This window comes from Fukomys damarensis, unplaced genomic scaffold, assembly GCF_012274545.1.
Source record: "Fukomys damarensis isolate Sample0158 unplaced genomic scaffold, DMR_v1.0_HiC HiC_scaffold_12, whole genome shotgun sequence".
In the NCBI taxonomy this organism is placed as follows: Eukaryota; Metazoa; Chordata; class Mammalia; order Rodentia; family Bathyergidae; genus Fukomys; species Fukomys damarensis.
Window position 1 is genome coordinate 46,225,117 of NW_022900924.1, and position 23,434 is coordinate 46,248,550.

At 44.5% G+C, this 23,434-nt stretch overlaps 1 protein-coding gene across 4 annotated transcripts in view; it reads left to right on the top strand.

Moving 5' to 3' along the window:
• Mb21d2 (Mab-21 domain containing 2) overlaps positions 1–23,434 on the top strand; it is a 112,157-nt gene that overhangs the window by 50,975 nt on the left and 37,748 nt on the right. Inside the window, exon 1 of one of the 4 annotated variants that reach the window (XM_010624093.2) lies at positions 17,783–17,917. The exons of the other annotated variants lie outside the window; for them this stretch is intronic. The gene's annotated coding sequence lies outside the window, so the exon portion shown is untranslated. Of the gene's footprint in view, positions 1–17,782; positions 17,918–23,434 lie in introns of those variants that run through there. 4 annotated transcript variants of the gene reach the window in all.

Genomic DNA, 23,434 nt, shown 5'->3' on the forward strand with positions numbered 1-23,434 from the left:
CTAGAAGCCCTTGTACGTGCTTCTAAAGAAAATCAGGCAGGACTACGAAGGGTGACAGCTTCCTGAGTTTGGGATACTTCCTCTTACCTACAGGTCACCCAACCCTGGAGACTCCTTCTGGCCTCATTGATGCCACTCAGCTTCCTCTGTTCCTGTGGGGATAAAACCCAGTGACATGGCAGAGTACTCTGGAAATGGGGCAGCTCCATACGCAAGAAGTTATATAATTCCGTTCCAAGAATGCTCACAGCTGTGGAGTGTGGCATGCTGACATCCTCCTGCCCCTCCACTGTTGGGAAGTAGCTGTTCGTTTCATTTCTGCTGCTCCTTCTCCATATGTCAGAGTGAGGAGAAATGAATGGATTAAAAATCTGGTGAGGGTTTGGGAAGCCATCTGAGGTGTCTTCTGTCTAGTTTTTTATCAGGGAGTATTTTGAGTGCTTCTCTCCCCCACTGAAGCTACCAGGTGGGTATATAACTAGTGTAGGAGGATGTATGCAGTGCTTTCAGTCACCAAAAAGGAAGCAGTGGAAATGGCCTGCTGCATTGAGTATGAGGGGATCCGTTGACTGAGACTCTTAAAAACTTGAATTAGGATGGGGTTTCCTAGACTACCTCTTGCAATTCTTGAGTTTCAGTTCTTGTCCTTCTCTCATTCTGCTGTACCTCTTCCAGAAAGAGGAATATGTATGTTCTACCTAGTTCCAGAAAATGTAGACCCACACCCTGAACATGGTTTGATATGCCTAGGAAGCAGTTCCCTACCTCGTTCACCTAGAGATGCTTCCTTTTCAAAGATCTAGCACAGGTACAACCTTTGTAAAAAGTTAGCTCTGATGCCCACTACTGTGGATGGTGATTTTTTTTTTTCCTTTTCCTTACCTCCATGTTTGTTAATGCAGAAAGAGGAGGAAGAGGAAGAGTAGCTACATTAATATAAAGGTATCGGTCAGGTTATGTCTTTACATTTTTATTGTATAGTGTGTTTTTCTCTTTGGGCTGCTAGAATAAAGCAGAGTAGACTGAATGGCTTATGAACAACAGATACTAGTTTCTTATATACTGGGGGCTGGAAAATCCAAGATCACAGCAACAGCAGATTTTGTGTCTAGTGAAGGTACAGTTCCTGGCTCTTAGCAGGCCTTCTTTGTGCTGTGTTCTCATCTGGCAGAAGGGGCAAAGTCTCTCTCTGAGGTCTCTTTTATAGACACACTAATCCCATTTCCAAAGGCTCCATTTTCATGACCCAGGGACCTTCCTAAGGCTCAACCCCTGCTACCGCCAACTTTAAGGTTATGGTTTCAACCTGCTGACTTTGGGGAGACTCAGACATTCAAATCACAGCAGACAGTGAGATGTTTGAGGCCAGAAATCATGTCTCATTCATTCTTATCTCTTCAGGGCTTAGCAGAATTTTTGAAAACATTCTTAGGTTTCAGTACATGTTTAGTAAGTGCATGAAGGAGTTGGAAAGGGCTAAACCACTAGTTTACATTTCTTCTGATTCAAAAAGTAGTGTGAGAGCCCCACCATAGTTCCCACTCAGTTCCTAAGGTGCAGTGTCCCCAAGTACAGGCGTTACTTATATGCATTTATTTTCTAGGGCTGCTGCAAACAAATTTCTACTGTGTGGCTTAAAACAAATGTGGCATCAAGGCACTGGCAGCTCATGCACCTTCTGAAGGCTTTAAACAAGAACCTCTTCCTTTCCTCTTCTTAGATTCTAGTGCTTGTTGGCAGTCCTTGGTGTTTTTTTGTCTTCTAGCCAAATCACTTCTTCTTTTCTGTCTCTCTTTGCTATGGTCTAAATGTCTCTGTCCCCGCAAAGCTCACGTTGAAGACAAATTCTCAGTATAATAGTGTTAAGGGCTGGTGCCCTTAGTAGATGATTAGAGCTTGAGAGCCCCATCCATTCTTTTAAAAAGTGGCCCCAGAGAGACTTTTGCCCTTCAGCCCTGTGAAAACCCAACCACAAGGTACTGTCTTAGAAACAGAGTCCACACTGGACACCGAATATGCTGTAGTTTCTTGACCTTGGACTTCCCAGCTTCCAGAACTGTGAGCAGCAGTTTTTTTCTTGTTTATAAAGTACTTTGTTGTTAGCTAAAATATCTTCATGTAGCAGCCAAATTCACCAACACAGCCCCCTGTGTATGTAATGTGTATAAATTTCTGTTTTCTGTTAAGGACACTAATCATTGGTTTATGGTTCAGCCTAATTCAGCACTACTTGATCTTAAGTTAATTACTTCCATAAAGGTCCTATTTCCAAATCATGGCACATTCACTGAGAAAAAGGGGATGGAAGGAGTTAGGATTTGGGTATACTTCTTTTGCAGGACAAAATTTAACCTTCTTTGATCTTGTCCTGGGATATTGATTCCTTAACTCCTCAGACTGTTCTCCAAATGATCATCCAGTTTCTCTTCAGCATCCCTGGGATTTTACATCCCTTAGCAACACATTGCTATCATGTGGCACAGCTTTTAGGGGATTTTCTTCTTTCTGGGGAAGGGGCAAGTCTTTCTCCCTGCTACCTCTGTCATTCTACAGTTAGGATGAATACGGACTGACCATCCACCTTGTTGAGGGGAACAAGAACTTTAAGTTTTTTGCAGATGGTGCTTCTGGCCTCCTCCCTCTTCTCAGCTTCTTCCGATCTTTGTCCAGGGTGTGCTTTCCGTACCACTTCCCTTCTGTGCTGATGGAACTTCCTGTTTGTCCTTGAGTTCTGTGAAACTCAATGTGAATCTTCTGGGTTTGGCATGAGCAGCACGGATCAAAGCTGGCAGATCGCCCTCTAGGCATCTACTTCTGTTCAAGTTGCTTCACTCATGCTGTCCTGGGGGCCAGAGCACACTTTTGAAATGGCTGAATGTACTCTTGGTTTCATGTGATGTTGCTAAACCCTCTTCCTTTTCTATACTATTTTGATCCCAAATTCTGGCCCTTGTGTGTTGCTATTTTATTCTGTTGTGCTTGGTCTGTGGTCCTGGTCTATGCCTCCAACCTGTGGCAACATCTCCATCAGCGTTGACTTTTCATGTTGAACAGTAAAGGGTTGGGATATAAGAGAGAGAGAAGGTCATTGCTAAAAAAGGGTCACCATGCTGTTTCTCAGTTCCCAGATGGCTGAACAGAACAGAACTCAGATATAACCTGGGGATAGTCGTGGAAAAGGCATTAGGGTGCTCTGCTACATTCAGCTACTGAGGCAGGTGGGCAGCTCCATCGTACATTTATGAGGCCATTTCTGACACCAGGTTATGAATGTAGACTCCGATGGTCTCAGTCCTTTTACGTTAAATGAATGCTGTAGATCAAGGGTCCCAAACCTCTGGTCCATGGATTAGGTTCTGGGTACACAGTAGGAGGTGAACAGCATTTAATTGAGGAAAGCTTCATCTGCCTTTACCCTAGTTCTCCATCACTGGGCACTGCAGGAGCTCTGCCTCTTGTCAGGTAGTAGATTCTCAGGGTTGAGTTGTGCATGGGGGAGGGATCTAGGTTGTGCACTCCTTTGAATCCTCTTAAAACCATCATCTCCCTCACCTGTGGGACAGTTGACTTCTACAAAAACAGAAAGGTTGGGGCTGTAGATGGTCAGAGCCAGAGGCTCCCATGGAGTTGATATCCCCGAAGGATGTGTTCCTGACTCCACCTCTTGCCTGTGACTTTGGAAAAATGATTTTGCAAGATGGATTTAATAGCACTGCCAGCTCAGAGGGCTGCTGCAATGGAAATAATACAATCTATTTAGTTTAGCTAAGATGTATTTAGGAAGGGAAGCTGAGATTCAAAAAAGTCAAATGATTTGAACCCCAGTTTACTTGTGTGCCCAACCACACCAGGAATAACATTCAACCTTTCGGTTTCCTGTTTAATGCTCTTTTATCTGAACCACTTAGCACTTTAGAAATCATTAACTCATGTTGTTTATTTACCAGTCTGCTTTTGTTAACAGAATAATGGAAGAGGAACAAAATAGAATTGGTTCTCATATAATATTGAGTTCTTCTGGAGGGTCTGTGAATTTATTTTAGATGTGTCTGGATTGCCTGGGAGACTCCTGATCTCGGATCCAGGGAGACCCGTGGGGAAGCCGCCCCCGACCTTGGTGTCTCGCAGGACTTGGTAGTGACTCCACTTCCACTGAGCAGCCGTGGCAGAGCTGGCTCCTGGCCAGGCTGGCCCCGCAAACTCGATCTGCACCTAGTCAGCAAGTGCCTGCATCCTGCGGCCATGCTGTCTACATTTAAGACGTAGTGTGGACGACACTTTCTCTCAGTTTCCGTGAGTTGGAGAGGTACATAGTGCCAGCTTTCCTAAATTGCCGCCATCAATGTTCTACGGCCTTTATTTTTTTAGGCATGCTAATGACTTCTCCATTTGAAGCGTATTGGTTTCCCAGGTCAGTCTTTGCAATATTACAAAAAATAAAATAACTTGAAAAAAGAAAAAAGTCCTCTATATCAGGGTGAGTTTCTGCCCAGGGCTGAATGGCATGAGTTGGCATCAGAGGTAGAAAGTGTTCCTCTGCTGTGCTGGGGAGACCGTGCTGGCCTCTCAGGTGGCCGGAGCAGAGCCAGGTGAAGGTGAGAAGGTGGTGGAGTTTGCTGGCAGAGCACTTGGCTACGTGAGGGCAGCTGAAGGCCTGTGCCATGGTCACCGGCTTCTAGGAACCGCCCCTGCGTCCAACTGTCCTGCTTTCCAGTAGTGCCTTCTGCGGACACCAAGGTGGCCTCTGAGCTGCAGTGATGGTCTTCCACTCCTCTTTATGCAGCACTGTGCTTATGCATGTAGCAAATATTTTGGCCTCCTGCATTCTCTCTGCTTTGCCTTCATTTAAACCTTTGCTTTCATCAGAGGAGCTCTCGTTGGTGTTGGTCTGGCCCTAAATACTTCTGCACAGTGCTTCTTGTTGGTGTGTAATTGTCAGCCTGCCTCTCATCCTTGTCTGCCTTTTTCTGAACACCATCTGTATTTGAGCGTGGACTTCAGAATTCTCTTCTTGAAGGCTTCTGTGCTTTCTGTTTTTACCCATTCTTTTCAACAAACATTTTATTGAGTTCCTAATATGCCTGAGGCACCATGCTCAGTGCCTTGGAGAAAGCACGGAGGAGAACAGGCGCAGATTGCTGCCAGTGGCCCTTATATTCTACTCGGGAGAGAGGGAAAATGTACTTATTGGATGGTCGGATGGTGGAGCGGGGATGGGGCCGTAATTTTGTTTTTTTTGTTGTTTTTGTTTTTTTGTTGTTTTTTTGAGACAGGGTCTCACTATGTAGTTGAGACTGACCTGGTACTTACTATGTAGCTCAGGCTGGTCTCGAACTCACAGTGATCCTCCTGCCTCAGCCTCCCAAGTGCTGGGATTACAGGGGTGCGCCACCACGCCCGGCCGGGGCCGTAATTTTGAACAGGAGGGTCCAGGAGGGAGGCTATCTAGTGTTCCGCCTCATAGTGCTTCCCGAATGATTTGGAAGTGAATAACGTTGGGAGGCCTTTTTTCCTGCTATCCTCAGGGAGGTGAACTGAGATTTATTCTGAACTGTGTGGTATTGCTCAAGGATAGCCCGAGGGTCCCTCCGGACCATGGTCTCTGTGGTGACTGTGCATGGGTTGTCCAGCCTGGCTTTGCCAAAGAAATTACCGTATGAGTCCAGCACACGAGTCCCTGCCAATAGCTTGGTTGTCTCAACCTTAATATAAGGGAAATTGGGTATTTGATTTCTAAAGATTCTCCTGGTTGCAGAGTTCTTCCATTTTGTATCACATCCTTACCACATGCAGGAATTCTTTGCCAAGGACTCCAACCACTGATTGTTCACATTGTTTATGCTCGTGGTCTGTACCCGGTGTAGAGCACCGTATTGCTTTCCTCTCTAAAGGTCCCAGGAGGCAATTTTCCTCCAAGTAGATTGTGAGCAGTCAAGACAGGCCTGGGAACACAGCTTGTCCCCTGGATACTTGGCGTAGATACTTGAGGTAGAAGACTGTAGGCAGGGTTAGTTGATTTCATAGCTCCATTAATCGCTCTGTCCATTGTTTATCCAGTGCCTAGACTGTGTGAGAGGCCGTGCGTTAGTTAGATCCTGGAGAGATCACAGAGGGAATAAGTGAGTACTGATCTTTAGAAATTCACAGCATACCAGAGAAACAGTCCTATTTGTTAAATTCTTTGCATGAAGCTTTCACATCTCTTTGGATAGCTTGATCTTCAGACATCTCTAGGTTGAGTGAGAACTTAGAATATGAAGTTATATTTTATGCCTTTTAAATTATGGGATTGTGACTTGGAAAATATTGGGAAGGTGAGACCCAGATAAAGGTGGCTGGTGACTTGGGTCTGGAGCCTCTCCATGAGGCAGTGTCGTGAAGGGCAGGAGATGGCAGATGGGAGACCTGAGTCCATTTCTTCTCCTTTCTCAAGTTCCTTTTGCCTCTCGTAATACAGGTATAAAAACACATCGACTTTACCTTTTGAGTTATACATTTCCCAAGGCTGCTTTTACCTTCTGTGATTTTGCTCAGCCTGTGGATGGAAGAACTGAATTCCAAGCATTATGAATTTCCCCCTTTTCCTTGTGTCACAGAGAACAACGGGACCTTTACCCCATGTCCCAGAGGCTGCCTCTTAGTGCAAATAAAAAATCAGGACGGGTCATATGTGTAGCTAACCTGCAATCAGGGCTTTTTTTTCCTCCTTAATTTCTTGGAAGTGGTCCAGAAGCTGAGCAAGAGGTACCCTCTGGAAGGTACCACAGTGGTTTCCCTTCGAGTCTCAGCCGTGAGCTCCTGGCTAAGTTGGAGAAGCCTCTTTATAAGTCTGTGGCTGCTTTTCCTCTGGCATCTAGTGAATTCTGACTGACTCTGAGTGCTCCCCGGACTTGACGGCCATTCTTTAAGGCTCATCTTCCACACAGAACTGGCAGGTTCATTTAATTGTTTGGGGGCCAGATACAAATGCTTTGTTCCTTATTCCTGCATTATGCCATCTCAGAATATCACTTCTCCCACAAATTGCCGAGACTGCTCAGTTTGAGCCTTCAGTTGCTTCTCTTTGAGTCGATCTTGCGATTTATATTGCAGAGCCTGTTCTTTTTGATTAGATGTTTAGGATATCAGTTAGGTTTCTTAATCTATTCATTTGTACTTTCTTTTGCCTTTCTAGTTCCTCCCTTTAAATCTCTTCCAATATGAAAAGCATGTAGTCCTAGCAGCTGTAAAGCAAGGCAAGTACTTCTTTGCTACAATGTGTGATCTATTATTATTGTTGTTATTATCATAATTGGCATGTGTTTTAGGATGATAATGGTATCATCCTCATTATTTCTCTTTTTCAGTCAGTTCCTACACTTAGATCTCCAACAGTCCGATTATTATTAGGTAAGTTAAGCACCCAGGCAATTGTGGTCTAGACCTTAGAAAATGAACCAAGGACATTGCTAGGTACTAGAGTACAGCCGTGAAAAAGAAAACCGGATCCCTTCCTGCATGAGAACTCTGGCCCATTTTTGCCTGTGTTTCTTCATTTTTTTTCTCCAAGCAGACCTGTGAGAGAGGTATCATGAGTCTCCCTTAGCACATGAGGAAACAGCCTCACTGTGGACAAGCATCTGTTCAAGGTCACATGGATGAAAGAGGTGGGACCAGGTCTATTGCTGGTCAGTGTTCCCACCTCCTCCTCACAGCTCAGGGGGCCAATCCCATCCCTGCTCTGAGCATAGTCAGGGCCCCTGTGGATTTACTTGAATCTGAGCACTGGCAGCGTTACAATGTGTGGCTCTCCATTTCTGCCTTTGTTTTGCTTCACAGCTCCTTGGAAGCATCACTGTCTGTCCTTTTGAGTGGACAGTAGAGAAGGAGGGAGGATGAGAGGGAGGAGGAAATTAGTATTGAAAAAAATGTGTTCTGGAGCGCACAGATCTAGGATTCAATGCTGGCGCTGCTGCTTGGAGTCCACCCTGCCATCTTAGAAAAATGAAACTCTGTATCCTTACTTGTAAAATGGAGATGATAGTTTATTTGTAGATTAAATTAAAAAATAACCCAGAAATGTACAGGAAGCGTTTAGCATAGTGCAAAATACAAATTTTGAGGTATTGTTCATGTTTTGGGGCTCATTCATTCCTTTGTGTATTCAGTGTGTTTATTGAAGGTGGAACGCGCTCAGCGTTGTGATTCCTAGTTCGGCCCATCAGAGGCGCCCAGGATGTCACTATAGGTAAGACACGGTTACATCTGCTGTGAACGCCTCACGTGTCAAGGGATAAAAGTCACATGGTGTTAAACGCTACCTTAGTGTGAAAAGGCACTTGTCATAGAAGTGCCCTGTGAAGCAGTGTGCAGAATTCTGCCAGGGTCCGCTTCGTGGACTAGGATGGCCGCTCCAGGGCTGTGATGGGAGCTGAAGACGCTTCAGGAGGGGAGAGCAGGCAGGGGGGTGTGCCTGGGCTGGTTGGTCTGAAAGGCCAGCTGAGGAGATGCACCTGGGTGTCACTCGTCACCCTGGGTAGACTGAGGAGGAGTCAGAGTCCCTGTCCTAGAGATAAACTAGGTCGGGGCGATGACCACGGCCTCAGAGGGACAGCCACGGAGGGGCCTAGATTTAGGATGGCGATAATGGGAAAGGAAGAGCTGAGAGAAGTCAAAGATGATGGGTTGTTTCAGAAGCTCTTTGAAGAATCCAAGTCTCCAGGTGGTCATGAAATTAGAACAGGCAAACCTGAAAGGATTTGGAAATTCAGACATCCGCCTCCTGACTGTGTCATCTGTCCTGACAAATGGACGTGGACTTTTGTTGTCTTTGTTTCCGTTTTTCTCTATAACTTTTGGATTCTGGAAAATACAAGAAAGAAAATCACTTTTCTAATGTCCTTCATCAAAAAAAAGTGTTCTTTTTCTTAATTATGGAGAACTATTCTTTTCCCTTGCATGTTTACCCTTCCCTTAAATACTCTGTTTAAAGTGCCGGGGATTTAGCTCAGTGGTTCTGCTGCCTGCCTCGAAAGTGCAAGGTCCTGAGTTCCGGCCCCGGTACCAACAACAACAAAAAATTTTTTTGTTTGGTTTAAAAAAATGACCTCTAGCACATTGGTATGGACCCAGTGACAGGATGGCCCAGCCTAGCGCTGGAATGTATTTAGAGAATTCTTTACTGGCTGCCAGTTCAAGCAGAAAAACTGGTGCTTTGAAATAAGAGCTTACTTGTTTCTATGGCACTCTCTCCCCTTCCGTCCTCTTTCCAGTTCATTCATTTCTGTAGCTACCACATCGATTGCAGAGACCGCGAACACAAGGCTACGTGTTGGAACCTGACTCTGAGCATGCTGGCTGCTAGCTGTGATTATGAACTCTAGTGAGATGGCAGAACTCTCCCTCCCCTGCATTTGCTTTTACTCTCCCTGAACCGGTTTGTCCGTGTTTGCCTCTGATGTCCCCCCCACCGTTGGCAGATCCTGCCTCTTGACCCTCAGCCACAGTGAATCAGTGTACCTTGGCCCTGTGCCAGCTCCCTGGGGCATAAAACTTTGCCCAAGTTGGCCAGTCATTCCTGGAGGCTCCTCAGTTGTCCAAATCTTTGTTGGTATTTCCTAGAGAATTGTGGCTCTGTGTGTGTCATTGGTTTCAGCTTCTTTGACATGTAGCCTGTCTTGTTTTCTGTTGGACACTTCTGGGGATATTGCAGTGAGTCCTGGGCAGTGGCTCATAGAGGAAAACAAATACCTTGACTTGTAAGGCTGTGATTTAGTGGTTTTAATATAGTTACACAACTTCCCATTGATCACTACTGTGCACTCCAGAATATTTTAATTCCCCCAAAAGAAATCCCATACCCATTAGCAGTCAATTTCTGTTGTTTCTTCCCCCTCCCTACCCTTGGCAGCAGCCCTTGGCGATGATTACTCCTCGGGTTTCTGAATCCATGAGTTCGCCCGTTTTGGACATCTCATATAAACGGATCGATACAATAAATATGTGGCATTCTGTGTCTGCCTTCACATAGCACGGTAATCATATTTGTGTGTGAGAGAAATAACTCAAGGGTTTTCTTTGTTCATTGTCCCATGAGCTTTGCCTCTTGTCTTCATAATTTTCCTACTTTGCAGCTAAAGTGATTACTGCTGTTTTGAGATCCGAGGGTCCAGGTAGGTTACACAGCTAATAGTGGCAGAGCAAACTTGCTTTAATCCTAGAGACTGAGCTGTTAACCATTGCACTGTAACAGAGGATGCAAAGCATATTTAATGTGCGTGATATGAGGGAAGGTTTATAAAGGTTTTAACTACTGTGGGATTCAATAGGCCAGTACTAGGTTTCAGGTCTCTGTGTGTCATTGTGTGCTGTGCTCTGCCCTTTGGATTGGAGATCCAGGGCTGCAGAAGCAATCTAGGTCACAGGGAAAGAGGAGTGGGAGGCCCAGTTCATAGCCATATCGGGTCAGAACTGACTCAGCTCTGGATCCAAAGGTTTTCTTCAGATATGTGGTGTTCTTGGGTGGGGCCCTGGCATGCAAGGTCTTGACAGCACATAGCTCTACTCTCTGGAATGGTGGAGTGCACGCAGGTCTAAGCATGATCCCCCAACTCACCTCCCCTGTGATGATGGGATGGCTGAGAGACAGCTCGGGTGTGTACCATATTCGACACCCTTCACTTCAAGTGGAAGAGTCTAAGCAGTTGAGGGTCTTGGAAGGTGTATGGTGTTTATGTACTGCTCTTCTCTGTCCTCCTCTCTGCCGTTCTGCCTAAACTTGCTGGCCAGCACCTCCCTCCCCCAGATCCTTTCCTATGGCCATGGTCTGTTTCCTGGGAAGTGGGACTGTCTGGACCTTGTGTTTGTCTTAGTGGAGCCCCAGGAAGTTGTTCTGTGTTATAGTATTTCTTTTTCTGGAAATTCAGTTATTCATTCAACAAATATTTGAGGGCTGGGTATGTGGGTCAGTAGAGCATTTTCATAGCATACGCAAGGCTTTGGGTTACACACATACACACCCACAACCACACACTCAGAGAAGTGAACAAATATTTGAGGCCCTTCAGTGTGCTAGGAAATGTTTTATTTGGGATACGGTGATCAAAACAAAATGGGACTTCTGCTATCTTGGAGCATTTGATATTCAACCAGAGGGCATAGATAATAAGCACAAGACTTAATAAATACATGATAGCTTTTTATAAAATCCAGCACAATAAGGTGCTTTGAATAGAAGGAAACAGAGCAAAAGAGTGGATGTGGTGGTATTCATTTTGGACCCAGTAAGAAGATGACATTTAAACGCAAACTCGCACTTGAAGATGCTTGAAAAATCAGCTGTGAGAACGGTGGGAAGTCTTCCAGCCAGAGCAGAGCTCTGAGCCTGTTGGAGGGACAGCAAGGTGGCAAGTGGACTGGAGTACTGGAGAGCAGTGGGAGGTTTGCTGTTCCCCGGCGCTCGCAGAACACTGGCTTTTCTTTTCAGGGGAGGGGTGTATTTGCCATGTGCTTCAGCACAATACTTCTGGCTGCGGTGTTGAGATTCTTACCACGATACTGAGTCTGTACTATGTTTAGTGTTTTTCTTAGAGTAGGCAGATTCACTACTCAAAAAGTTTAAAAAAGTATCATTCCTGTGGTGTACTGGGGACTGGGGCCATGCTGCTCCCCGTGGGGCCCTCTGTATGCATTTTTTTTTTGTCTCTTCTCCCCTTGGTCGTCACTGAAGTGTGGCCACGCCACTGTCATGCTGGAGTCCGCTCACCGCTTCTGTGCAGTCGGGCCATGGATGTGTCCTGGGAAGTTTAGAAATTAGTATTTGATCATTTGCATGCCTTTATCGATACACTGGAAAAATAGAGATGGGTGTGTGTAACACGCAGATCCTGGGTGCCAGCATGTGCAAATGCACAAGTGGGTGTTGTATATTATTTCAGAAGGGTTTCTTCAGTGTAGAAGTTGGACCTCAGGAGCATACTTCTAATTCACAAAATTTTGGTGTTTGAGACAATCCCTGATTACTCCAATGGGAATAGGAAATGGGCCTTGTGATAGTCACATCATCCACCACAGGAATGGACAGCCTCTGGTGGCATAATCGTATAGAATTAGAGTATAAAAATATTCATGTTACTATTCTAGCTGGCTTGGTTTGTGACTTTCTTTTGTGCCAGAATTTCATGAAGCTGCCCCAGAGTTTGAGGTTCTTGTTACAATCATACTCCCTTCTCCTCTTCCCACTAGAGCTTTGTGGGATAGCTCTTTGGCAAAATGTCAGTTAGTGCAAACATTTGTAAAAGTGAGTGAATGGATTAAAAAGCAGAATAGGCATTAACTGGCAGGCTGAAAGAAAAATGTCAGTTTCCATGGGTTAGGCAGGAGCTCTGTAGCACATTAGCACTTGCCTTCTTCCAAATTTGCCTACATAAAATAACCTTTCTGTTGTCACACATGAGATATTTGAATAACTTTAAAATATGTGTGTTAATGCCGGGTACGTGACTGATGGATAATTTATCACCCTTCTTGGCTGATAAATCTACACAAGCTGCCACTGATGTGAATGCTACAGCTATTGACATAAATGCATATTTTGTTGGTTATATTTAATTTTTGAGGGTGTTCAGTATTTTTAAAGTAAATCCAAATTGAATTACTATGTGAATTTTCTTCTATATTTTTATTTTACCTGCCTGCCCTTATTGACTAGAATATTTTAACCCCATCTGAGATGGATGCAGCTGTTTACATTTTGTTTGGCGGGGGGTCAGGTAGTATCCAAACAACCATTTCTATCTGTAGTTCCTCAGGGAAAAGTGCTATGCAGCGGCTTTAGATTGCTTTAGCCAGTTTAAAGTAAATTGCGAGGCAGTCTGAGGGATTACTGTGTTTGTAGTCTAGGCAACCGATGTGGGGCAGTGCTGAGCTGGAAATTGGTTATCCTGTGAGAACTTTTGACTTTGAGGTGTTAGGGTGAATGGTATTACTTTGTCATAACCCAGAAATGAAGGAAGTTAAAGCATCTACCATGCTTTGAGAATCACATGATCCTAACTTTTCATGAGAGTTGATCGCAATCCTATTTTATATTGAGGAATTTTGGCCTTCGAGAGACACCGTTTCCAAGTTCCCTAAATTGTGCCAAATGGTGTAGCCAAGGAATGGACCTAGTTCTAGCCCAGTCAAGCTCAGGCTCTTTCTCTCCTTCTCTCTCTTTCTCTCTTTCTCTCTTTCTCTCTCTCTCTCTCTCTCTCTTGCTCTCTCTCTCTCTCTCTCTCTCTCTCTGCTTGATGTCCCGGATGAGTGAATCTGATGCATCCAGCATTTCTTACTGATGAGCCTCCATGTTTACTGGCTTATGAATTTATTTTCAACATTGAGCCAGCAAACTAATGTTGGTTTCTGAGACTCAATGGTCAGGGTCTTGCTTTGACAAATAACTCCATGGTTATCTTGGGCACTACTGAAGATTTAGGTTCTTTCCGACTTGCTTGACCCCAGGACCACGGAGACTGAGCGTGACCCCTTCCAGGATATTTCTGAGCCTCTGCTTCCAGGTGGTGGTAAGTTATCTGCAACTGTGCTCTACTTGCTACCTCCAAATAAAGAGGTACAGGGAGTCCTCCGATAAGATCATTTGGGAGATCATAAATTAATCGGCATTTAATCAAAACATTTGCAGAAATCGGGTGCCCTGCACAGGGTAGCTGGCATGTGTGCTTATACCCTTGTGGCTCGAAACAGGTAGAGGAGAAAAGGGAAAGCGAGAAGTTCTGAGAAGACCACTGATTCCGAGTTTACTGTACAAAGAGCAGGAATGAAAGCCAGCCATATTCTGTGTATTCAGTAGACATTCTGAGCGTACTTTGACCGTTCCTTTTATTCTCAGTAAAATTGTGTGATTTCTTGTTGAGGCCATTTTTGGTGTATTTCTAATTTTAAAAAAATGGCTAGAATCCCAAATCTCCAACTGCCATAAGAGGCAAGGTCATGCCGTTGGGCTGGGATTTGGAAGCAGGGAGTCAGTGACTGGCGTGGTGTGGGTTTGTGGATGTGCATCCGAATCGCCGGGTGGTTTGTGATATGGAGGGGAGAACAAGGAGGGATAGATAATACAGCAGGTAATTGGAAATACAACTGAAGGCCGAAACGATATACCTGCATTGCAGGATTTCTGTGAAGATTTGTTGAAATAACATGAAGTTCTGTAAACCTAGTGTATAGTAAGTACCCAATAAATACTGTTTTCTGTATTATCACAGCTTTATTACTGTGATTATATGTATGTAACATATGCATGGGAGAAGGGCTTCTACAAAGTAATAGGAAATGCTGTGTAAGTTTTATAACAGTAAGTTCCTGACTTACAAACAAGTTCCACTCTGAGTGAGCATTTATTTAGTCACATTCATTCCTAAGTCCGACAGCATGAGTCTTACACACCCTTGACACAGATATGCAATGTAAAGCATAAAAAACTAAACACACACACACACATACAAAATACTGCAAGTGAACTATTTCTACTTTCACAGTTACTATAAAATGGTTGTCTAGTACAGTATGACAACTGGCATAGAGGGGATTGCTTTTCCTCTTGCTTCCGGGCATCCTGGGCTCTGACTGAGCACTGCACCACTGTCCACTCTCACTGTACAGTAGGATACAGCAGCATAACTGTGACGGTGTCCAGCAGACGCGTGAGCTGCTTCTGAAATGTGTTTGCATCTACAGATGTTTGTAATGCGAGGGGTCCGTTTGTATCTGTGAAAGATCACAACTCAAACGTTCATAAGTAGGGGACTCATAACTGATAGAATTAGATGATGGCTATGATTAGAGTGTAAATAAGACAGCGTAAAAAGACTGAGCGAGCACCATTTCACAGTGATTTGGCTAAGGGTGTTACTGGAGAGAGTCAGTGTGGATCCCTGTGCACTGCTCTGTTTAAACCTTTAGTGGAGGGAAAAGAAGAGGGGCCAGGGTGAAGTTTCACTGTGTCGTCTTTGCCCTGTCCTTCCCTTTGTCCTTCCCCAGGGCCTGGCGGAAAAGTAAGAGATCATCAAACTGTTGGATACCGAATCTATATGTGTGGGGTAAGGAACAGAGGCCAAAGATTTCTTTACTTTTGCAACCCTTTTGTCTGGTGATGGGAAATTATAATCAGAACCTAGGCAGGGATGCTCAGCCAGTCAGCGATGTAGGAGAAAAAGTTTGTAAATGGTGATTGTGATGTTCAGACGGGAGAGTGTCACTGCGAAGTTCACACAGGCTGCTGTGCAGTGAGCACGTTTTTGGACTCGAAGGCAGTTAGGAATGGTACAGTGTTCTTCCCGTGACTTGTAACTGCTGAAAGTGTTTGGTGTTACTTTTTCCCTGGCTCTTAGTTAACACAGGGAAAAAAAACAACTCTTTACTCAGTAAATTATGTCATTTGAACAATGTGCTCTGGTCACCCTGTAATCCTTCTTTGACTATTCATTAAGTTTCTTATCACTTAGTCTGCAACTTCCGAGTTTCTCAAGGATGTGGGACAATGGATACATGGTTCTTTTAAATTTGAATCAAATTTACTTACCCAGATCTATAGTGAGTGGAGGATCACTCTTGTTTAAGAGGCTGATAATCACCAGTTGTAAAAGTTCCAAGTGGCAATGAAAAGGGCAGAGCTTTAGTCTTGTTGGCCTTCCTTTGGAGGGAAAAAAAGCAAAGAGGCTGCCAACCCAATGTCTTGCTGAGAGATGGGAACCTTGAAAGTGGACTTTCTCCTGTACATCAAAGGAGGGCTCTTTCCTATTCGGGTTTCTCTTTTCCAGGCAAAATATGGCTGTGTGTGAATGGGGTCCTTGTGTGGGAACTGGCTGGTCCCTAAGAGTTGCTGTGGAGAAGGGTCAAGCTGGGGAAGGGTGTGAAGGCGGTTCACCTCCTGTTGGAGTTCCCAGCCTATTGGAGCCTGGGGGCGTCTTCCAGAGAGGACTCGGGCTCCCACCTAATCTCTTGGAGTTGCTGCACTGCCTGTTAGCCAGAGCAGAGAGGTATCAGGGGAGATGTGCTTGTAGGAAGATTTGGGAGCTGTGTGTTAAGTTTGGACGCTGTGGTGAGGCCTGTCCTCTGATGAATCAGTCTGAGAGGGAAGCACAGGGAGCTGAGGAGGGCTGCGGCAGCAAAGGTCTCAGGAAAAGTCCCTTAGGCCTTTGAAGCAGCCACATCACAACGGGGACATGGGAGGAGATGAGATAGGGAGATTTAACTCATGTGACTATTACTGGTGTTTGGGACGACAAAAAGTGCTCATTACCTTCAAAAGGTTTGAAAATAAATTCTGTCCATGGCTACTGTGTATCCAGGCCCCACAGCCACAGAGGGAATGGCAAGGTAGTTGTGGGTGCATTTCCAGGTCCTCTTGGACTGGTAGGGGTTGGGGCCATTCAGGTGTTCAGGGTGGGTTTCTGGCCAGGGAGGCAGAAATAGAACAGAGTTGAGCACAAAGTAAAACCTGGACAACAAGAGCATGTTTCATAATAAGCAGATGAAGCCAGCACAGTAGGGCAGGAGGAGGGCCAACGCCAGAGCGGAGAGGACAGGAGCTGTGGCCCATGTCACCTTGGGGGACTTGGAAGGCACATGCCACTCCAGGAGGCTCTTCATCCCTGTGCTTGGAGGGGGCCCACGGCCGCCCGAAAGCCTGCACCAAGGACTCTGAATGTAGGTACTTCTCTCTTGTCACCTTCTTGACAGGCGGGCACAGAGGGGGGCATTTATTTCTATTTTACAGTCGATGAAAGCAAAGCTCAGGAAAGTGAAATGGCCTCCAGATCTTACGCCCGGTGAGAGGCAAAGCCAGGATGTGAATACAGGTCCTTCTGTTACAACTTGGAGGAGGGTGGGCATGCTCTTTCAACCCAACTTTCTTGTTTATATTACATACCATATACACTTCCTCTGGCAGTCTTCACTGTTTTCCAAATACAGAGATGTATGTGTTTCTGTGAATTTATCCTGTCCAATTTTCATGAGCAAATGTCGCCTTGCTTTTAAACCTGGACGGATGCTTAGCCTCCCTGTGGTTCTAACAGTGAGCCCTGGGCAGAGGTGATAACAAATGACAGCCCCTTGTCTGATCGCGCAACACAAGAAAGCTGGGCCCTGAGCACCTTTCCGTCACAGGAAGTGTGGCCGATCAGCATTCCCCTGGGATTTGTTGAAAATGGGAGAGTGCTTCCTTGCACTTGTTGAGTTTTGTAGTCCTACAAGTGGACTAGGTGACAGAGAATCCTTCAGTGAGCTCTGTATGTACCTGATTGGAGCTCTCGTGGGTTGGACCATACTATTCTCCTAGGAAACTTGGCTGCTATGTCCTGATCAAATCTCCTGACTCTGTCTCCCAGGCCAATCACTTTAACTTCCTTGCCTTCTACCTCAAGGACCTCTTCTTAGGCAAAAGCAGATGGGCACTGCCCATCCGTAGGTAGAAAGGAAAGGCCAAGTACGCCTTTTCATTCCGATGGCATATTGCTTCTCTTCCAGTCCCTTAAGCCTTCTGTGAGTCAAGAGCAGTGTGCCAAAGTGCTGGGCCCTTGTGTCACTTTTCCTGCCAAAGTCTCAGTAGGGTGACTGCAGTTACCTTTTTTGTTTGTTTGTTTGTTTTGTACCAGGGATTGAACTCAGGTCCTTGCCCTTGCGAGGCAGGGGTGGAACCACTGAGCTAAATCCCCAGCCCGACTTCAGTTACCTTTAATACGAGCTATAGATTCTACAGTCGCTTAGTAACTGGACAATTGCCACATCCTAAAGAACCCAAAGATCCCAGGACTGAAGTGCTTTTTGAATCTCCATTGATGCTTCTTTTTTTCCTTTTTTCCTCACATGAGAAGAGTTGATGAGATTGATATTACTAATATTGTTCCTCAGTGCTTTCCTCCTTGGACCTGTCACTACGGTAAAGGATTGTTCCCTGAATCTTCTTCATGTTACTGCTGTAGTGTGTCCTCTTTTATGATTATTACTATTTGACTTTGTTTTTATTAAAGCTAACGGTGTAACGTGGAGTCAATTCGTGTGGTTGAGGTGATTTAAGACAAAGCAAATTTTCTATATTTGCTATAATTTTTTATCTGTTACATCCACGATATTTATGGTATTAATATTGTAGTGTAGTGTATCATGTACCAGGGCAGCATGTTGTATGCATGAATGGTGGGGCTTTGACTGAAAAATGTGCCCCTTGGTAGCTTCCTGTGGAGTAAATGAGTAGATGAGTGTTCTGAAACCCCAGGCTCTGACAGCCAGCTGTGCGAGGCCGGGGTTCACTGTGGTGCACATGTCCGTGCTCTCCTTCTCTTTCCTCTTCATTTCCAACCCCTCCCACCATTATTCTACTTCCCCTGTCCTTTTTACTTTTGTATTTTGAGACAGGGTCTTGCTAAATCACTGAGTTGCACAGGCTGGGCTTGTACTTGCAGTCTTCCTACTTCATCCTTCCAGAATGCTTTATCTTGTGCTCTGGTTGAGCTATTTGTTTCTTCCTCTGGGGCTTTACAGAAGACCCCCCTTTGAGCTTGATTCTTTTTTAATGCAGCTTCTCCATCTTTTTTTTTGTGCCTACAAATGGAGAATCTCATTTCTGGTCACTGTTCCTTGTCTGAGGCCCCTACATGCTCTCCATTGCCCAAGTCCATGTAGACACTGACCAGGATCCATGACCCATGTGTTAGTCAGCTTTCACTCCCTGTAATAAAATACCTGAAAAATACAGTTTGAAGGGGGAAAATCTAATTTTGGCTCAAGCTTTCAGAGGTCTCAGTCCATGCTAACTGGGCTCCATTGTTTCTGGACCAATGATGAAACAATGCACCATGGTGGAAAGACAGTCATTCACACCGTGGTGATCAGGAGGCAGAGAGACAGAGAGCCTGAGAAGAAGGGGCCGAGGAAAAGATATAGTTCTCAAGGGCTCTGTGACTCACTCCCTTTGTCTAGGCTTCACCTCCTAAGTCTCCATCAGCTTCCATCAAATGACAAATCTGTCCATGGATGAAGTCAGAGCACGTATATTAAAAATCATCTTTCAAAAGCCTCACCTATGAACACATGAGCCTTTGGGGGACATTTTAAATCCAAAGCATAGCAGCAGCGTACTAAATTTATTGCTCACTAAATTTATGGGCTACTTTTCTGCCCCTCCACCTGGTTCACCCTTGGTCATGCTTTCACCACCTCTCACAAACTCCTTCAGCAGTGTGATCTTTGTTTTCGACAAAGAACTGCCAGCCTTCAAGCATTTCTTCCTCTTCTAAACCATACAACTCTTAAGAGAGCCTGATGTTTCTGTTGCTGTGTGACAGATACCCTGCAGCGTTAGATAAAAGCATAATGAATATTTAAAATTTTGAAAATTTATTACATTAAAAGACACGTTGCTACAGATGTACCTCAAAATACTGCTCCTCTGTTTCACTGCACTTATCCCATCATTTCGCCACTTTCTGAAGCATTTCTAGAAGTCCTCTTTGTGAGGTTCTTTAGTTGTGCTATTGTAGCTGCACCATGTCCTAAATCCATTCAAAACATTTACTTCTCATGGTCATTTTGACTTTGGAGAAGAGCCAGAAGTTGTATGGTTACCAGATCTGGTGAATAAGGTGAATGAGGAAACACTGTCATGTCTTTTATGAGCCTGCATTTCTGTTGGTCCTTGGCAGCATCAGTCACTGTGGTTTTAACTTACACTTTCACGTCTGTGTGTTATCTGATGGCTGAGAGACAGGAACCTGGGCATGGCTGACCTGGTGGTTCTTGCTCAGGTTGCTGATGAAGTTTCTGGGTCCCTGTGGTCTTCTGCTGGGGCCGGACAATCCACGCCTAAGCTTAGTCATGGTGCTCTGGGCATGGAACCTCAGCTCTCTCCCCTTGTTCTTCTGTAGCATTTGCTCAGTTGACCTGGCATCTGGCTTTTCCAAAGTTAAGTGGCACGAGACAGACAGACAGATGGAAGACTGAGATGGAAGTTTTAATGCTTTATTCAGCTAAGTCTTTCAGGTACAAACCTTCACTCTACTCATGGTACTGTCCGACCCTGATACACTGTGGACGGTGACTGACTGCTCAAGGCTATGAATGCTAAAAGGGGAGGTCACTGGGGGTTACTGTGGAGGCTGGTAGCTGCACCTTCATTGTCTTTTGGGGTACATATATTTCATCTGTTCTATTTTCTGATAGCCTGGGCACTGTTGGAATCAGAGGTCAGTGTGACTGTTGGGGCTCACTTATTTCATGTAAAGTACGTTTCATGGAGATGCTTGTTTTCTCTTTACAGTTCTCGCTCTGTCTCAGCTGAGGCCCAGAAATGTTGATTATCGAAGTCATTCTGCCATTATATAACAAAATGTGAATTTACTTTTCATCTTATCACATCTAAAACCTGCTCTCCTTGCAATGCACTGATTTTAATGTCTCTGAAATATTTTCAAAACCTGGTTTTGTCTCTCAGCTTTGGTGATGATCGAGAGGAGCAACTCGGTAGCTCTTAATGAATGTGAGGAGCTGTCTGTGCATAACGCTGCCAGGACAGGCCAACTCCTTAATAAGTTCTTTAACAAAGTAAACTCTCAGATTCCGGGCCTTCTCTATTCCACAGTTGCCTGTGCAAAACTGATTTATGGACATCGTAGAACAAGGCGCTTAGGGACCTACGCAAGCTCAACAGGGTTTTTCCTGGCTGTCTAGGAAGAGTCAGCTTGTCCCCCCTCCCCACGAGAAACTTCCTAACACACGGCCTTGCTTATCTGTCTCAAACAAGCAAGGCTCTTGTGAACAGGCTTCACGGTTCCTTGCTTGGTGGTATTGGGCTGTGATCTAGACTTGAACACGTCCCAATAAACTGTTCCAGATACCTAGCTTCAGAGGGAGGCTCTAGGAAAACAAAATGAAGAGGGAAAAAAAAAGTAGTCCTTGCTTCACCCCTCAGCACAGAGTTATGCTAGTTGAATTCAGCGAAGGAGCTTTGATTTTCCTTTTTCCTTTTGAACAAAATTCTGGCCCCTTTATTTGACTTTGAAAATGTGGAATGCCTACATGTTTCTAATTTCAGTCATTCTCCTTTTCTGCTGTGTGAAGAAGGGAACCCGCAGGTGGCTTTCTAGCACTTGAACACCCTGAGCTTTTGTGTTCCCTCTCATGATCATCTTTTATGTCTGCAGGGGACCTTTAAACTTATTCTTATAGTGCTTCTTGGATGTTTTACTTATTGGCTAAAGATACTTTTTTGGGGGAAACTTTTTTTTTTATGTGAGTGTGTCTTCTCCACCAGGGTTGGAGGATTAGAGAGTATTATTTTGCAAGCTCTTTCCTTATCTCTGTGTAGATATGCTTTGTACTTTTTAGCTTTTACATGCAGTGGCTGTGGAATGCTTTCATGTTAGCTGCTTCATGACAATGAGACTCCTTAAAACTCACTGAATAGGCGAAATTCTTAGAATTTCTTGGATCTCTTTGAAGAGGCCAAACACACTAGGGAAGAGAAGATGGGAAAGGAATTTGCAAAGAATTAGGAATGATCTTTCTCAGATACTTGCACATTCATAGGTGGTTATAAGGTTGTTTTTTGTGAAGATTGACATTTTTCCTGTTTTGAGTCACATTCTTTTTGCCAGAACTCTGAGGATGCTCTTCTGTACCATAAGAAGTTTGGCATATATCTCTACTTGTATCTCTGTCAGTAATACTTTAATATGTATGTACAGACATACCTACAAGCGCAGAATGTTTCTAGAAACTTTCATACTTACAGTTCCTTTTTAACTGTTTCTTTCAAGATAGATGGTAGATTAAAAATTCATTGAGGATCTGGAAGTCCTCAGGAGGAGTGACTTGTCTGGTCAACTGCTCAGAAACATTTTACAAGTTCCTTCCTGTCCTAACTGCTAGGAACACCAAAGGGAGGTTTGATCCATCAGAATGAAAATGCAGTTCTGAGCAGGGAGAAGCCTGTTCCCGTAGGTGGAGTTGCTTAATTTCATATAAGAGAGCTGCTAACCTCTCCATGAAAGTACACAGACCCAGAGGGGGTACCCCGAGAAAACATGAGGGTCACCTGAGAGTACTGGCTCTTCACTGTCTCTTTTGTGTCCCCTTCCTGAGGTAGGCATGCTGGTAGTCATAACTGTACCGCATCTAGCTGTTTGTACAGCACTGTCGTGGAGTCTATCTCTTTGGTCCTAACAAAAATGGCTCTTTCACCTGCTCCATCTCTTTACTATCATGAGTCCCAAGTAACTCTTATTTTGAAGGTAGTAGGTAGTGAAAGAGCTAAGTAATGTCAGAGTCAGAAACTGAGGTCTCAAAACCAAGCCTTTTTGATGTCTGATTCAATACTGATGTGCCCCTGCCTTACCCTCACTGTTTTCAGCTGACTTCATAAAACAAGAAAAATATATTGGCAACCATGGTTCTTTCTGATACTGCTGCTTCCATCACAGATTCCACAAGGCAGAGTGAGGACCATGTGTGTGTGCGGAGGGGGCCCGCGCGCACGCGTGTGTGTATGTGTGTACGTGTGTGTGTACACATTTTCATCTCTGATCTCTGCTTTATTCTTGAGAAGCGTTGGAAATTAAGTTAATTTCAAATATGTCCTCCAATTCTTTGACCCTCCTTTAAAAGACGGAGAATAGTCTTGAATGTGAGTTGGACTCAGTGATGTGTTCTAACAAACAGAGGAAAATGGGAAGTGACATTGTGCAAGTTGAGAGACCTGATCAGAGCAGACACCTGGCCTGCTCCTTGCTATCCTTGGATCTCTTCCTCTGGGGGAAGACAGCTGCTGCCCTTTGGACGTTCGAGGTGTCCAGTGTAGATGCCCCTGTGATCAAGAACTCAGGCCTTCTGCCAGCAGCCAGTGAGGAGCCGAGGCCTTTGCTCCACAATTTGTAAGTGGATTTTTCTGCTTGAATCCAGCTTTCCAAAGAGGGCAGCTGCAGACAAAGAAGGAAGTGTAGCCTCGGAGAGATTGTGAGCTGGAAATACAGAGATCCCCTCCCCAGACCCTCCCAAATTCCTAACAGAAATGCAAAGATAAGCATGTTTATTGTTAAAGCCACTGAGGTTTTGGTTTTCTTTATTGTGTCAGAGAAGATAGCTAATGTGGAAATAGATGAATAATCCTTCAGAGAGCACTTGGTTTCTGATGTTTCTGTTAGTGAGAATGACTCGAAGAAGACGGGAACTGTGATTTGTGGACAGCAGCTACTTCTCTGTTGTTTTCTTTCATTTCTGAAGAATTACAGACAGTTTAAGTGCTTTCCAAATTAGATAACCACCTGGGGATTGTTGAAAAACATGGAATCCGAAACCCTACCCCAGACTCATGTAATAGAACATCCTGGGCTGGGATTTGGGAATTTATATGAATATCTATATCTATATATTTATAAATATATATATTATATTTTACATATAT